The sequence below is a fragment of the Pristiophorus japonicus genome, chromosome 14, assembly GCF_044704955.1.
Source record: "Pristiophorus japonicus isolate sPriJap1 chromosome 14, sPriJap1.hap1, whole genome shotgun sequence".
Classification (NCBI taxonomy): domain Eukaryota; kingdom Metazoa; phylum Chordata; class Chondrichthyes; family Pristiophoridae; genus Pristiophorus; species Pristiophorus japonicus.
In genome coordinates this window covers 108,766,088-108,783,607 of record NC_091990.1, presented here as the reverse complement: position 1 = coordinate 108,783,607, position 17,520 = coordinate 108,766,088, and positions in this window count along the sequence as shown.

The window sequence follows — 17,520 nt, the reverse complement described above, 5'->3', positions numbered from 1 at the left end:
GGGTGTAGATCGGGGGAGGGGGTGTAAATCAGTGGGGTGTAAATCGGCAGTGTAAATCGGGAGGAGGGTGTAAATCGAACGCATGTAAGTCAGGTGAACTACTCCAATTCATGCCGTTTCCCCCAGGGTTTAGATTAAAATCAGGGCGAAGGTTTTTGAGAACTGTTACTCAGTACGGTTGAATGAATGAACAACAGGATTCAATGGCGTACTGCTTATTTACAGTCCTTTCGGGTATATTTTATCCTCTGTACACAACCCTCACTCTGAGATACCCTGTCCCCATTCAGGTTGCTCAGCGCCATTGTTTAAAGTTCTCACTTGTATGGCACAATTAAGGAAGATTGCCGTCTGCCAGATCGGACACTCTCCTATTAGCTAAAACAAGATTCTTCATTTCCTAGTATCTTACAGCACAGAAAGATGCCATTCAGCCCATCGTGCCTCTATAAAAGAGCAATCCAATTAGTCCCACTCCCCCTGCTCTTTCCTCACAGCCCTCCAAATATTTTCCCCTTCAAGTATTTATCCAATTCCCTTTGGAAAGTTACTGTTGAATCTGCTCGCACCGCCCTTTCAGGCAGCGCGTTCCTGATCACAACAACTCGCTGCGTAAAAAATCTCGCCTCATCTCCCCCTCCGGTTCTTTCGCCAGTCACCTTAAATCTGTGTCCCTCTGGTTACCGACCCTCCTGCCACTGGAAACAGTTTCTTCTTATTTACCCTACCAAAACCCTTCATAATTTTGAACACTTCTATTAAATCTCCTCTTAAATTTCTTATTAAAAAAAATCTGGAATTAACCGGTTGGTGCCAGTGAAAGTGACCAATGGGCTGGATATTTACTGGGGCGGGTTCTGAAGGCACAGCGGGGGTGGGGGGGGAGGGGCGGTTCGGACAGGAAACCCCAAAGTCCGGGGGTTGTTTTCACCCCGGAGAGGCAGCAATGGCGGTGGTGAGCTTTTCCGGGTGAACGGCCATCTTCCAGCGCCCCACCGGGGTTTTCAGTGCGGGTCTCGATGGGGCATTATCTCCCGGACGAGTCGAGCCGGTGGGCAACGTCCCTGGTTGTGACACTGGCTCAATTTTTGGCTCCTGCCCGATCCGTAGCACTGCATAGAGCGCCCCCTAGTGGCAACGCCAGTGAAAGCGGGCGGTCCGAGCTGTAGCGGCTGCAGTGAGGTAAGTAATGTCGGCCTCAGGTAAGTGTGATTGTTTTTTTTTGCGATTTATGTTGTGGTTCCGTGGGCTATTTATTGGGAATGTTTTTGGTGGGTTTTTTCAGGTTTTTATTTACCCCAAGCCTTTCTCAGAGCGCTCCCAGGCCGGCTGTTTAGCTCGGGATTCTCCCATGCTCAGCCGGCCTAGCGTCCTGAGAGAGGTGTACAACGCCTCCCTTAGCGGCCTGCCCCACACTCGGGGCCCAGCTGAACAATTTTGCTGACTGAGGCACAAACTGTTCCCAGGCGCAAGCTTTACTGCCCCACTGCCATTACCGTCCCAAAATCAGCAAAGCCAAAAATCCCGTCCTAATTTCCCTGCTTGCTGGGGTCTTTTAACTGCACAGCGTGCATCTTTTGACCCTGACCACGATTGGATGATTCTCAACTGTCAGTCAAACAGCTTTTATCCCTCCCAAACCTGACATTTTAACAACTAATAACCAGAAGTGTTCAAACAAAATAAAAAAAGCGCAATTCGTTTTAATTCCCCTCGCTCCCTCCCGCCCCCCTCCTCCCCTGTGATTTTACTCCCGGGTGTTGCTTAGGGCAGAATCCTAGAAATTAACCTTCAATTCCTGTAAAACCCAGGGCATTTCTGGAGGGTTGACGACTCCGTGTGTGGCACATGAGGGCTACATGTGTAATGTATGCACGTGTGAGTATGCTCAAGGGTTTGTAGAGCTGTTGAGTTGGGAGTGGCTTAGCCAGTCACGTGATGTTCACAAGACTCAAAAAAACCCCAGCCAGTTGGGTTCGGGGGATCAAGCAGGTGGTTGTGAGCCTGGTGGATGAACTGGTAATGTGCAGTGTGAATGTTATACCTTTTTCTAATAAACCAAATGGTTCTTATTGGCCCAGAAATCGATGGACCCGGGAAGGCATCGCAAAAGCCGGTGTTCAGTGCTGAAAACCGGCTTTTCCAATCTGTCAAGCTCCAGCTTGATAGATCCTCCGCATCTCAGGAGCGAGGATATTTGCAAGGGCAAGATTGCGGTATTTACCCATATCTTACCCAGCGAATGTCCTCAAAATTCTTGCGCCTGATAAAAGCAGGCGCATAGCCTACATTTACAGGCATAAGAGTTGTAAAACACACAAAGACATAATAAAATTAAATTTAAAAAAACACATTTTATTGTTGAAAACCTTGCCCACTACAGTAAGTTAATTTTAAACCATAATTAGTTAAACTTTTTAAAAATCGGAATTTTTTTTTTCTGACATTTATTAACTTTAATTTCAATTAATTTTAATTATGTGATGTGTGCTTTTTATTTTTTATTACGGTGTTAGTGTGTTTGTTTTTTTTTCTCATTAATAGCAATAAGAACTCGTAGATACGGAGTTCCCATTGCTATTAATGAGAAAGCTGTGGAATACAGTACCTAATTGGTTGAGCAGTCACATGTGACTGCACAGCCTGCGTGGGAACCTGGAGGACGGGAGCGCGCTTCGCAGCGCGGGAAGAGAAGGCCTCCCCACTGGAATCCCAGCCGCCTCTGGGACCACCCGGTATATTCGGAAAAATTCTCCGGTCGGAGGCGTTCGTCCGAAAGAATCCCCCGACTGGAACTTCAAGGCCTATAGCTGTTATTTATGTGGATTGTATCTACTCTGTACAGCCACCAGAGGGCTCATCCCCTGGAGTCCCAAGGGATCTCATAACCACTTGGGAGCACAGGTATTTAAGGAGGCTTCACAGGTTGGAGAGACACTCTGGGGACCTGCAATAAAAGACTATGGTCACACTTTACTTTGAGCTCACAGTGTTCAGTCTGACTCTTACTCCATACACAACAACTGGCGACGAGATACAGATAGCAAACCTGAAGATGCAGCGAACACTGGGCATCCTGGAGAGATTTTCAGTGGGAGATGATTGGGAAACTTTTGTGGAGCGATTCGACCAATATGTTAATACTTCGTGGCCAATGAGCTAGATGGGGAAGAGAATGCTGCCAAACGAAGGGCGATCCTCCCCACCGTCTGTGGGGCACCAACGTATGGCCTCATGAAGAATCTGCTCACTCCAGCGAAACCCACGGAGAAATCGTACGACTATTTGTGCACATTGGTCTGTGAGCATTTAAACACAAAGGAAAGCGTTTTATTGGCGAGTTACCGGTTCTACACCTACAAAAGGTCTGAAGGCCAGGAAGTTGCGTGTTATGTCGCCGAGCTAAGATGCCTTGCAGGACATTGCGAATTTGAAGGACACTTGGAGCACATGCTTAGAGACTTTTACGTACTTGGCATTGGCCACGAAACCATACTTCGCAAACTTTGGACTGGAGAGACCCCAACCTTGAGTAAGGCCATAGCGATAGCCCAGGCATTCATTGCCACCAGTGAAAATACGCAGCAAATCTCTCAGCACACAAGTGTTGCTACAAGTAATGTGAATAAAATGATGTTGTTTTCAAATCTTAACATACAGGGCAGGTCACACATACCTGCAGCTGCACGTCTGCAGATGACTCAGAGTCCGCCATCAAGGGTGATGAATGCAAGGCCATAAACACCTTGTTGGTGCTGCGGGGGTGATTATTGTTTCCATTCATGCTGATTCAAAGAGTACATTTGCAAGGGCTATGGAACAATAGGACACCTCCAACAAGTGCGCAGGCGAGCTGCTAAGCCTGTTAAACCTGCAAACCACCACGTTGCAGAGGAAGACAGATCCACGGAGGATGACGATGAACCAGAGCCTCAGATAGAGGAGGCAGAGGTACATGGGGTGCACATTCACCACGAATTGTCCCCCGATAATGCTGAATGGTGAACTAAATGGACTTCCGGTGTCAATGGAGCTGGACACGGGCGCGAGCCAGTCCATCATGGGCAAAAGGTTATGGTGCACAAGACCTCAAGGCCAGTCTTAACTCCAGTTCGCACAAAACTAAGAACTTACACGAAAGAACTGATTCCTGTAATCGGCAGTGCTACCATAAAGGTCTCCTACAATGGAGCGGTGCACAAGCTATCACTCTGGGTGGTACCTTGCGATGATCCCATGCTGCTCAGCAGGAGCTGGCTGGGAAAGATACTGGAACTGGCTGGAACTGGGACGATGTCCGAGCGCTATCGCCCGCTGATGACACTTTGTGTGCCCAGGTATTAAACAAATTTCCATCGCAGTTTGAACCAAGCATCGGGAAATTCCAAGGAGCAAAAGTGCAGATCCACCTAATTCAGGGGGCGCGACCCATCCATCACAAGGCGAGAGCAGTACCGTACATGATGAGAGAAAGGGTAGATATCGAGCTGGACCAGCTGCAAAGAGAGGGCATCATTTCACCGATCGAGTTCAGCGAGTGGGCCAGTCCGATTGTCCCAGTCCTCAAGGGAGACAGCACCATCAGAATCTGTGGCGATTACAAAGTAACTATCAATTGTTTATCCCTGCAGGACCAATACCCACTTCCAAAGGCCGACGACCTCTTTGCAACGCTGGCGGGAGGAAAGACGTTTACGAAGCTGGATCTGACTTCCGCCTACATGACGCAGGAACTGGAAGAATCATCGAAGGTCCTCACCTGCATCAACACGCACAAAGGTCCTTTTGTTTATAACAGATTCCAGTTTGGAATCCGATCAGCAGTGGCGATATTCCAGAGAAACATGGAAAGTTTACTGAAGTCGGTCCCGCATACCGTGGTCTTCCAGGACGACATCTTGGTCACAGGTCGGAACACAGCCGAGCATCTGCAGAACCTGGAGGAGGTTCTTAGTCGACTCAACCACGTGGGGCTCAGGTTAAAACACTCGAAGTGTGTTTTCCTGGCGCCTGAAGTGGAGTTCTTGGGAAGGAGGATTGCGGCGGATGGCATCAGGTCCACCAACGCGAAGACGGAGGCAATCGAGAATGCACCGAGGCCACAGAACGTGACGGAGCTGCGGTCATTTCTGCTAGAACCACTACATGTCTTACTACGAAAAGGGGGCGAATGGGTTTGGGGCAAAAGCCAAGAAAATGCCTTTGTAAAAGCGAGAAAATTGTTATGCTGAAACAAATTGCTTGTGTTGTATGATCCATGTAAGCGTTTGGTACTAGCATGTAATGTGTCGTCATATGGCGTCGGGTGTGTATTGCAACAAGCTAATGATTTCGGGAAACTGCAACCGGTTGCTTATGCATCCAAGAGTCTGTCTAATGCTGAGAGAGCCTATAGCATGATTGAAAAAGAAACGTTAGTGTGTATCTATGGGGTAAAGGAAATGCATCAATATCTGTTTGGGCTAAAATTCGAATTGGAAACTGACCATATGCCACTTATATCCCTGTTTCCCGAGAATAAAGGGATAAATACCAATGCATCGGCCCGCATCCAGATATGGGCGCTCACGTTGTCTGCATACAGCCATCCACCACAGGTCAGGCACAGAAAACTGCGCCGATGCGCTCAGTAGGCTGCCATTGCCCACCACGGGGGTGGAAATGGCACAGCCCGCAGATCTAGCCATGGTTATGGAAGCATTTGAGAGTGAGCAATCACCCATCACTTCCCAGCAGATCAAAACCTGGACAAGCCAGGACCCCTTATTATCTCTAGTCAAAAGCTGTGTGCTTCACGGGAGCTGGTCCAGTGTCCCAGTGGAAATACAGAAAGAGATAAAGCCATTCCAGCGGCGCAAGGATGAAATGTCTATTCAGACAGACTGCCTTCTGTGGGTCCCCAAGAAGGGCAGAGACACCTTCATCAATGACCTCCACAGTACCCACCCAGGCATCATAATGATGAAAGCGATAGCCAGATCCTACGTGTGGTGGCCTGGTATCGATGTGGACTTAGAGTCCTGCTTTCACAGATGTAATACTTGCTCGCAGTTAAGCCAGGGAGGCGTCGCCAAGTTTATGGTCTTGGCCCTCCAAACCGTGGTCTAAGGTAACGTTGACAATGCAGAGCCGTTCTTGGGTAAAATATTCCTTGTGGTTGTAGACGCGTACTCCAAGTGGATTGAATGTCACATCTGCCCCGTTTAAACCAGCGTCCAATGGTCAGGCAGAGAGAGCAGTGCACAGCATCAAGCAAGACTTGAAGAGGGTAAAAAGGCTCACTGCAGTCTCGCCTATCCCGAGTCCTGCTTAGCTATCGCACGAGACCACACTCACTCACTGGGATCCCACCTGCTGAACTGCTCATGAAAAGAGCACTGAAGACAAGGCTCTCGTTAGTTCACCCTGATCTACATAAACAGGTAGAGAGCGGGTGGCTTCAACAAAGTGTATACAATGATAGCGCAAATGTGTCACGCAAGATTGAAGTCAATGATCCTGCATTTGTATTAAATTATGGACAAGGTACCAAGTGGCTTCCCGGCACTGTCGTGGCCAAAGAGGAAAGCAGGGTGTTTCGGGTCAAACTTTCAAATGGACTCATTCACCGGAAACATTTGGACAAAATCAAACTCCAATTCACGGACAATCCTGAGCAACCCACCTTGGACCCTACCTTTTTTGATCCCCCAACATACATACCAGTGGCAACTGACACCACGGTTGCTCACGAAGCAGAACCCATCATCCACAGCAGCCCTGCAAGCCCAACACACCAGGCAGCCCAGCAAGGTCAGCTGTACAGCTGCCCAACGAGGGCCCAACAACTGATTCAACAACACCAGCTTTCACACCGAGACGATCAACCAGGGCAAGAAGGGCCCCAGATCAACTCACATTGTAAATAGTTACTCTATTGACTTTGGGGGGGGGAATGTTGTTATATATGTGGACTTATATTTACTCTGTACAGCCACCAGAGGGCTCATCCCCTGGAGTTCCAAGGGATCCCATAATCACTTGGGAACACAGGTATTTAAGGAGGCTTCACTGGTTCGAGAGGCACTCTGGAGACTTGCAATAAAAGACTAAGGTCACACTTTATTTTGAGCTCACAGTGTTCAGTCTGACTCTTTCTCCATACACAATAGCAATATTTTGTTATGATTTCTTAAGCAAAGAACCCGTGAAGCAAATACACTACAATAGGGAAGACGAAAACAATGGTCAGAAATGAGAAGAGGTTTTGAACTGTGCATTGCCCAAAAACCTCTGATCAGTGTGAGATGGACATCCAAGTAATTAGCACAGCATTAGTCCCAGCCAGTAACACTTGCCCAGTGTTTTAGTGCGCGTTCTTTAGACGAGGGATTGGGAACTGGATCATTACGTTTACTTTCTAAAGCAGGCTTGAAGAGCTGCCTGCTTCAAGCCAAGATAAGAAACGAGTTTTGTTTTGGTCGATATTACCTCATCGTGGGTTGTAGCAAGGCCCTGCTGCAGACGCTCATGGTGACATTTACTGACGGGCCACGATTAGGATGCACGTTAGAATAAATTGGTCAGCTGAGTTCTGAAGTTTGTTGACGCATAAAATCAAAAAATCATTTGTATATTACTGCCAGCCCCTCCCTTGATCACTACCCAACCTGCGACCTGGTTATCGGGGGTGCGGGCGGTAACGTTGGGTGGGGGTGGAGTGACCTGGCAGCACTGCTCTGTCATTGGTTGCTAGGCGATCTGCAGCACCAGTTTCCAGTTGGCTTGCTTTCTGATTTATCCCTTCCTCTCCCAGGGGAAACCCATTGTCTCTGCTCTTTACCAAGCCCGAGATGACAAACCTGTACCTCACTGACCTGCCTTGCACCACAACTCTCAGTTCAATCCATTTCATATGCTTCATGTTTTCTTGGTGAGTTATTTTCATCACAACAACAACAACAACAACTTGTATTTATATGGCACCTTTAATGTAGTGAAACGTCCCAAGGCGCTTCACAGGCGTATTATGAGATTTAAAAAATTTGACACCGAGCCGCATAAGTAGAAATTAGCGCAGGTAACAAAAAGCTTGGTCAAAGAGGTAGGTTTCAAGGAGCGTCTAAAGGAAAGTGAGGTAGAGAGGCAGGGAAGTTTAGGGAGGGAATTCCAGAGCTTAGGGTCCAGGCAGCTGAAGGCACGGACACTGATGGTTGAGCGAGTATAGTCAGGGATGCTCAAGAGGGCAGAGCAATCGGGCAGGATAATAAAACATAATTTTTGTCTTTTTTCTCTTTCCATTATAAAGTATTCCTTGAAGTATTTAAGAACGGTAACTTGGTGCACTTTTATTAATACAACAACAACAACTTGCATTTCTATAGCACCTTTAACGTAGTAAAATGTCCCAAGACGCTTCACAGCAGTGTTGTAACACAAATCAGATAAATTTGACACCGAGCCACATAAGAAGAAATTACGACAGATGACCAAAAGCTTGGTTAAAGAGGTAGGTTTTAAGGAACGTCTTAAAGGATGATAGAGAGGGATAAAAAAGCATTTTTAATCAGGGTGCCCAGTCCCATGCCTGTGAGCAATGTTCCCAGGGAGCTGTGCGGCCGAGCAGTGCTCCAGGGACTCCGCAGAATGAGAATGAGAAAAACCGTGCATGTGCTGTATAAAGGAAGACTTGCATTTATATAGCGCCTTTCACAACCACCAGACGTCTCAAAGCGCTTTACAGCCAATGAAGCACTTTTGGAGTGTAGTCACTGTTGTAACGTGGGTATATTGCATGGCTCCCATAAAGGGGTCGTGCGGAGCCAAACAAAATCACCAGGGAACACAAAAGCAAAACACTGTGGATGCTGAAATCTGAAATAAAAACAGAAAATGCTGGAAATACTCAGCGGGTCAGGTAGCATCTGTGAAGAGAGAAACAGAGTTAACGTTTCAGGTCGACGACCCTTCGTCAGAACTGGCTAATGTTAGAAAAGGGAAGGTCTGTGGTAGGGTGGAAGACAAGAGAGATTAGAGAGACAAAAGGGATGATGGGCCGAATTGAAATGGTAATGACAGAAGTTAGAAAAAGGTTAGTCTCCATAGGGTGTGAATGGCAGAATAATGACCTCAAACCCTCCTTGATAAAGTGCAACATCCCCACCGGCACCTAGAAATCCCTGTCCCAAAACCGCCCAAAGTGGAGGAAGAGCATCTGGGAGGGTGCTGAGCACCTTGAGTCTCGTCACTGAGAGCATGCAGAAAACAAGCATAGACAACGGAAGGAACGTGCGACAAACCAGACTTCCCACCCACCCTTTCCTTCAACCATTGTCTGTCCCACCTGTGACAGAGACTGTAATTCCCATATTGGACTGTTCAGCCACCTGAGAATTCACTTTTAGAGTGGAAGCAAGTCTTCCTCGATTTTGAGGGACTGCCTATGATGATGATGATGAATGACCAGCTGCAATCGGCGGAATCTCCCAATGTCGACTCGGGGGAAAGGGGGACAGTTTAGTGGGCGGTGCCTGATCCGGGCGAATCGAATCTTGAACCAGCGGGAAAGATCGCGGGAGACACGAACGTAAGTGGTTTTTGGGCATAACTCACTCACTGTTTAAAATTCCCTCGAAGCTGCACTGGCTCGGCCGATTGTGCTGGCGTCTGGGTGTAAAACTTGCAGGAGCAGACCTCAGCACATCCCACCGTGCTTTACGGAACTTTTTTGAAGTGTAGTTGTTCTTGCAATGTAGGAACTGCAGCAGGAAATATGGGGTACGGTAGCATAGTGGTTATGTTACTGGACTAGTAAACCTGAGACCTGGAATAACTAGAGTAGCTGGGGAATTTAAATTCAATTAATTACATAAATCTGGAATAAAAAGCTAGTATCAAATTCTTGTGAAAACGCCATCTGGTTCACTAATGTCCTTTAGGGAAGGAAATAAGAACATAAGAAATAGGAACAGGAGTCGGCCATTTGGCCCTTCCAGCCTGCTCTGCCATTCAATAAGATCATGGCTGATCTACCTCAATTCCACCTTCCAGCACTATCCTCATATCGGTTAGCTCCCAAAAATGTATCGATCTCTCTCTTGAATATACACATCGACTGAGCTTCCACAGCTCTCTGGGGTAGAGAATTCCAAAGATTCCCAACCCTTTAAATGAAGAAATTTCTCCTCATCACAGTAGTAAATGGCCGACCCTTTATTCTGAGACTGTGATCCCTGGCTCCAGACTCCCCAGCCAGAAGAAACATCTTATAACACAAGAACACAAGAAATAGGAGCAGGAGTAGGCCATTTGACCCCTCGAGCCTGCTCCGCCATTTAATAAGATCATGGCTGACCTGATCATAGACTCAGTTCCACTTCCCTGCCCGCTCCCCATAACCCTTTATTCCCGTATCGCTCAAAAATCTATCTATCTCCGCCTTAAATGTATTCAATGACCCAGCCTCTACAGCTCTCTGGGGCAGAGAATTCCACAGATTTACAACCCTCTGAGAGAAGAAATTCCTCCTCATCTCAGTTTTAAATGGGCGGCCCCTTATTCTGAGACTATGCCCCCTAGTTTTAGTTTCCCTCATGAGTGGAAATATACTCTCTGCATCCAACTTGTCCAGTCCTCTCATTATCTCATATGTTTCGATAAGATCACCTCTCATTCTTCTGAAATGAGTAGAGGCCCAACCTACTCAGCCTATCTTCATAAATCAACCCCCTCACCACCGGAATCAACCTAGTGAACCTTCTCTGAACAGCCTCCAATGCAAGTATATCCTTCCTTAAATACGGAGACCAAAACTGCACGCAGCACTCCAGGTGTGGCCTCACAAATACGCTCACCAATCTTCTCATCATTAACCCTGTCTAGCCCTGTAAGAATTTTATATGTTTCAATTAGATCACCTCTCATTCTTCTAAACTCTAGGGAATATAGGCCTAGACTCCTCAATCTCTCCTCATAGGACAATCTCCCTCATCCCAGGAACCAGTCTGATGAACCTTTGTTGCACTCCCTCTAAGGCAAGTATATCTTTCCTTAGATAAAGAGACCAGAACTGTACACAATGCTCCAGGTGTGGCCTCACCAATGCCCTGTATAATTGTAGTAAGACTTATTTACACTGATTCTCTAATCCCTTTGTAACAAAAACTAACATACCATTTGCTTTGCTAATTGCTTGCTGTACCTGCATATTAACTTTCTGTGATTCATGCACAGGGACACCCAGATCCCTCTGAATGCAAACATTTCCCAGTCTCACCATTCAAAAAATATTCTGCTTTTTTGTTTTTCCTACCAAAGTGGACAAATTCACATTTCCCCACATTGTATTCCATTTGCCATGTTCTTGCCCACTCAGTCAACCTGTCTGTATCCCTCTGCAGCCTCTTTGCATCCTCCTCACAGCTTACTTTCCCACCTCACTTTGTATCATCAGCAAACATGGATACGTTACACTTAGTCCCTTCATCTAAGTCATTAATATAGATTATGAATAGCTGAGGCCCAAGCACTGATCCTTACAATATCCCACTAGTTCCAGCCTGCCAACCAGAAAACATCCCATTTGTTCCTACTGTCTGTTTTCTGTCCATTTACCGACGACAACAACAACAACTTGTATTTATATTGCACATTTAACATAATGAAACGTCCACAGGAGTATTATGAGACAAAAATTTTTACACTGAGCCGCATAAGGAGAAATTAGGACAGGTGACCAAAAGCTTGGTCAAAGAGGTAGGTTTTAAGAAACGTCTTGAAGGAGGTAATAGAGTTAGAGAGGCGGAGCAATTATAATCAGGGCTGTTCAAGAGGGCAGAATTGGTGGAGCGCAGACATCTCAGGGGAGTTGTGGGGCTGGATGAGATTACAGAGATAGGGAGGGGTGAGGCCATGGAGGGATTTGAAAACAAGGATGAGAATTTTGAAATCGAGGCATTGCTTACCAGGAGCCAATGTAGGTCAGCGAGCACGTGGCGGGGGTGGGGGGGGAGGAAAAGGGGGACGGTGATGGGTGAGCGGGACTTGGTGCGAGTTAGGACATGGGCAGCCGTGTTTTGGATCACCTCCAGTTTACGTAGGGTAGAATGTGGAAGGCCAGCCATGACTGCATTAGTATTGTCAAGTCTAGAGGTAACGGATGGGGGCTTCAGCAGCGGATGAGCTGAGGCAAGGGCGGAGACGGGCGATGTCACAGAGGTGGAAATAGGCTGTCTTAGTTATGCCGCAGATATGTGGTCGAAAGCTCATTTCAGGCTTAAAAAAGACACCAATGTTGCGAACAGTCTGGTTCAGCCTCAGACAGAAGTTGGAGAGAGGGATGGGTTCAGTGGCTAGGGAACGAACTTTGTGGCGGGGACTGAAAACAATGGCTTCGATCATCCCAATATTCAATTGGAGAAAATTTCTGCTCATCCAGAACTGGATGTTGGACAAGCAGTCTGACAATTTAGAGACCGTGGAGGGGTTGAGAGAAGTGGTGGTGAGGTAGAGCTGGGTGTCATCAGCGTACATGTGGAAACTGACACTGAGTTTTTGGATGATGTCGCCAAGGGACAACATGTAAATGAGAAATAGGAGGGGGCCAAGGACAGATCCTTGGGGGACACCAGAGGTAACGATGCGGGGGCGGGAAGAGAAGCCATTGCAGGTGATTCTCTGGCTACAATTGGATAGATAAGAATGGAACCAGGCGAGTGCAGTCCCACCCAGCTGGACGAGGCGTTGGAGGAGGATGGAGTGGTCAATCGTGTCAAAGGCTGCAGACAGGTAGAGAAGGATGAGGAGGGATAGTTTGCCTTTGTCACAGTCACAAAGGATGTAATTTGTGACTTTGATGAGAGCTGTTTCAGTACTGTGGCAGGGGTGGAAACTGGATTGGAGGGATTCAAACATGGAATTGCGGGAAAGATGGGCACGGATTTGGCATCTTCAATCATACTAATATGTTACTCCCAATCCCATGAGTTCTACTTTTGTGTAATAACCTTTTGTGTGGCAACTTATCGAACGTTTTTTGAAAATCCAAATACATTACATCCACAGGTTCCCCCGTATCCATCCGACTACTTACATCTTAAAAAAATTCTAGCAGATTTGTCAAACATGATTTCCCTTTCATAAACCATATTGACTCTGCCTAATCATATTCCGATTTTTTAAGTGCGCTGTTATCACGTCCCTAATAATAGATTCTAGCATTTTGCCTACTACTGATGTCAGATTAATTGGCCTACAGTTCCCTGTTTTTTCATTCCTCCTTTCTTAAATAGCAGGTTTATGTTTGCTACCTTCCAATCCCTGGGGACTGTTCTTGAATCTAGGGAATTCCTGCAGTGCATCCTGCAGCTACCTCTTTTAAATCCCTAGGATGCAGGTCATCAGGTCCAGGGGATTTGCCTCCACTTCGTCCCATTCATTCCTCCAGTACTACAGGCTGGATTTTAGTCTCCCTTGCGCCTCTGGTAGCGCTCCGGAGGGGCGGTAAAGGTGTTTTTAGGCGCTACGATGGACATCCAGCTTTTACCGCACAGTCGGCAAATTCGGCTCAGGGTTTGCAGCGGCGCAAAAGCTTACCACCACGCCATCTTGTTTCAATGAGATCATAATGTCAATTGTCGTGCAGCACTCCGCTAGTGCCCCGGATGTAAAATTAGGCCTAAGTGCCCCATTATACGCTCGCCCCAGGAAATGTCTGAAAAACCAGGTATTCCCATGATGCAGTGGGTGGTATTTGCGGCATATGTAATTTGAGAGAGGAGGCTCCTACATCGCATGGCACATTGACTGCAGCGCTTGCACACATTACGCTGCTTGAAGCTCTTACTTGAAAGCGGTACATGTTATGTCTGGAGAAAGAGTCAGACTGAACACTGTGAGCTCAAAGTAAAATGTGACCGTAGTCTTTTATTGCAGGTCTCCAGAGTGCCTCTCCAACCTGTAAGGCCTCCTTAAATACCTGTGCTCCCAAAGGATTATGGGATCCCTTGGGACTCCAGGGAATGTGCCCTCTGGTGGCTGTACAGAGTAAATACAAGTTTACATATATAACAACACTCCCCTACAAAGTCAACAGTGTAATTATTTACAATGTGAGTCAATTAGGGGCCCTTCTTGCCCTGATTGATCGTCTCGGTGTGAAAGTTGGTGTTGGTGAATCAACTGTTGGGCCCTCGCTGGGCTGCTGTGCACCTGGCCTTGCTAGGCTGCCTGGTGTGGTGGATCCTGCTCGGCTGCTATGGATGATGGGTTCTACTTTGTGGCCAACCCCAGTGTTGGTTGACACTGGTGTATATGTGGCAGGGTCAAAGAAGGTAGGGTCCAAAGTGGGTTGCTCAGGATAGTCCATGAATCTGAGTTTGATTTGGTCCAAGTGTTTCCGGTGAACGAGTCCATTTGAAAGTTTGACCCGAAACACCCTGCTTCCCTCTTTGGCCACAACAATGCTGGGAAGCCACTTGGGACCTTGTCCATAATTCAATACAAATACAGGATCATTGATTTCAATCTCGCGTGAGACATTTGCGCTATCATGGTATGTACTTTGTTGAAGCCACCTGCTCTCGACCTGTTCATGTAGATCAGGGTGAATTAATGAAAGCCTTGTCTTAAGTGCTCTTTTCATAAGCAGTTCAGCAGATGAGATCCCAGTGAGTGAGTGGGGTCTCGTGCGGTAGCTAAGCAGGACTCAGGATAGGCAAGTCTGCAGTGAGCCTTCCGTTATCCTCTTCAAGCCCTGCTTGATGGTTTGCACTGTTCTCTCTGCCTGACCATTGGACGTTAGTTTAAATGGGGCAGATGTGACATGTTTGATCCCGTTGCGGATCATGAATTCTTTGAACTCGGCACTGGTAAAATATGTCCCGTTGTCGCTCACCAGGACATCGGGTAGGCCGTGTGTGGCAAACATGGCCCGCAGGCTTTCAATAGTGGCAGCGGACGTGCTGGCCGACATTATATCACATTCAATCCATTTGGAGTACGCATCTACAACCACAAGGAACATTTTACCCAAGAATAGGCCTGCGTGGTTGACATATCCCCTAGACCACAGTTTGGAGGGCCAAGACCATAAACTTAGCAGCGCCTCCTTGGGTACATTACTTAACTGCGAGCATGTATTACATCTGTGCATGAAGGACTCTAAGCCCGCATCGATACCGGGCCACCTCACGTGGGGTCTGGCTATCGCTTTCATCATTCCGATGCCTGGGTGGATGCTGTGGAAGTCACTGATGAAGGTATCTCTGCCCTTCTTGGGAACCACTACTCGATTGCCCCACAGAAGGCAGTCTGCCTGTATAGACATTTCATCTTTGCACCGCTGAAACGGCTTTACCTCTTCCTGCTTTTCCACTGGGACACTGGACCAGCTCCCGTGAAGCACACAGTTTTTGACTAGGGACAATAAGGGGTCCTGGCTCGTCCAGGTTTTGATCTGCCGTGCAGTGACGGGTGATTGCTCACTCTCAAATGCTTTCATAACCATGGCTAAATCTGCGGGAAGCGCCATTTCCATCCCCATGGAGGGCAATGACAGCCTACTGAGAGCATCGGCACAGTTTTCTGTGCCGGGCCTGTGGCAGATGTCGTAGTTGTATGCGGACAATGTGAGCGCCCATCTCTGAATGCAGGCCGATGCATTAGTATTTATCCCCTTACTCTCGTAAAACAGGGATATGAGTAGCTGATGGTCAATTTCCAATTCGAATTTTAGCCCAAACAGATATTGATGCATTTTCTTTACCCCATAGACACATGCTAACACTTCTTTTTCAATCATACTGTAGGCTCTCTCAGCCTTAGACAGATTCCTGGATGCATAAGCAACAGGTTGCAATTTTCCAAAATCATTAGCTTGTTGCAATACACATCTGACGCCATATGACGACGCATCACATGCTAGTACCAAACGCTTACATGGATCATACAACACAAGCAATTTGTTTGAGCATAACAATTTTCTAGCTCTTACAAAGGCATTTTCTTGGCTTTTGCCCCATGCCCGTTTGTCCCCTTTACGCAGTGAGATGCGCAGTGGTTCTAACAGTGTGCTGAGACCCGGTAAGAAGTTACCAAAGTTGTTGAGGCGTCCTAGAAACGAACGCAGCTCCGTCACATTCTGTGGCCTCGGTGCGTTCTCAATTGCCTCCATCTTTGAATCGGTGGGCCGGATGCCGTCCGCCGCGATCCTCCTCCCCAGGAACTCCACTTCAGCGTTTTAACCTGAGCCCCACGCGGTTGAGTCGACTAAGAACCTCCTCCAGGTTCTGCAGGTGCTTGGCTGTGTTCCGGCCTGTAACCAAGATGTCGTCCTGGAAGACCACGGTGCGCGGGACCGACTTCAGTAAGCTTTCCATGTTTCTCTGGAATATCACCGCTGCTGATCAAATTCCAAACGGGCATCTGTTATAAATGAAAAGACCTTTGTGCGTGTTGATGCAGGTGAAGCCCTTAGATGATTCCTCCAGTTCCTGCATCATGTAGGCTGAAGTCAAATCCAGCTTCGTGAACGTCTTTCCTCCCGCCAGCGTTGCAAAGAGGTCGTCGGCCTTTGGTAGTGGGTATTGATCCTGCAGGGAGAAACGATTGATAGTTACTTTGTAATCACCACAGATTCTGACTGTGCCGTCTCCCTTGAGGACTGGAACAATAGGACTGGCCCACTCGTTGAACTCGATCGATGAGATGATGCGCTCTCTTTGCAACCGGTCTAGCTCGATCTCTACCCTTTCTCTCATCATGTACGGTACTGCTCTCGCCTTGTGATGGATGGGTCGCGTCCCCGGAATTAGGTGGATCTGCAATTTTGCTCCTTGGAATTTCCCGATGCCTGGTTCGAACAGCGACGGGAACTTGTTTAAGACATGGGCACACAAAGTGTCGTCAGCGGGCGATAGCGCTCGGATGTCATCCCAGTTCCAGCGTATTTTTCCCAGACAGCTCCTGCCGAGCAGTGTGGGACCATCGGCCGGTACCACCCAGAATGGTAGCTTGTGCACTGCTCCATCGTAGGAGACCTTTACGGTAGCACTACCAGTTACAGGAATCAGTTCCTTAGTGTAAATTCTTAGTTTTGTGTGAATTGGAGTTAGGACTGGCCTTGAGGCCTTGCTGCACCACAGTTTCTCGAAAGTCTTTTTGCCCGTGATGCGCGCGTGTCCAGCTCCATTGAAACCGGGAGTTCATTTAGTTCAACATTCAGCATTATCGAGGGACAATTTGTGGTGAATATGTGCACCCCATGTACCTCTGTCTCCTCGGTGTGAGGCTCTGGTTCATCGTGATCCTCCGTGGATCTGTCCTCCTCTGGAAAATGAACTCGCCTGCAAATATTTTGGAGGTGTCCCATTATTCCACAGCCCTTGCAAACGTACCCTTTGAATTGGCATGAATGGAAACGATGATCACCCCCAAGGTGTTAATGGCCTTGCCTTCATCACCCTTGATGGTGGACTCTGAGGCATCTGCAGACGTGTAGCTGCAGGCATGTGTGACCTGCCCTGTACGTTGCGATTTGAAAAC